Source organism: Diachasma alloeum, unplaced genomic scaffold, assembly GCF_001412515.2.
Source record: "Diachasma alloeum isolate Michigan unplaced genomic scaffold, Dall2.0 Dall_scaffold_00882, whole genome shotgun sequence".
NCBI lineage: Eukaryota > Metazoa > Arthropoda > Insecta > Hymenoptera > Braconidae > Diachasma > Diachasma alloeum.
The window spans coordinates 114034-114606 of NW_021681003.1; positions in this window are offsets into that span (position 1 = coordinate 114034).

Sequence of the window (573 nt, forward strand, 5' to 3'; positions counted from 1 at the left end):
TGGGGAATTTAATTCTCCATCGAACAACATTAGTTCCATTCCTTAATATTAATTAGGCGGAACGAGACGATTTTTTAAATAGCGGGCGAATTAATGGGGAAGCGCTCTGCGCCGAGAAACCATTGAGTTTTTCATAGCGCCGCGACTTTCGTCGCAGTTTTTATTTTTTTATTACAGAGATTAAGGAATGAAACGGGGGTTGAAGGATGGGGAATTTAATTCTCCATCGAACAGCATTGGTTTCATTCCTTAATGTTAATTAGGAGCAGAGATACGATTTTTTAATTAGCGGGCGAGTTGTCGGGAGTCACTGCGCCGAGAAACCATTAGGTTTTTCATAGCGCCGCGACTTTCGTCGCAGTTTTTATTTTTTTATTACAGAGATTAAGAGATGAAATGAAAGTTGTTGGGTTGGGAATTTAATTCTCCATCGAACAGCATTGGTTTCATTCCTTAATGTTAAATAGGAGCAGAGATACGATCTTTTAATTAGCGGGCGAGTTATCGGGAGTCACTGCGCCGAGAAACCATTGAATTTTTCATAGCGCCGCGACATTCGTCGCAGTTTTTATT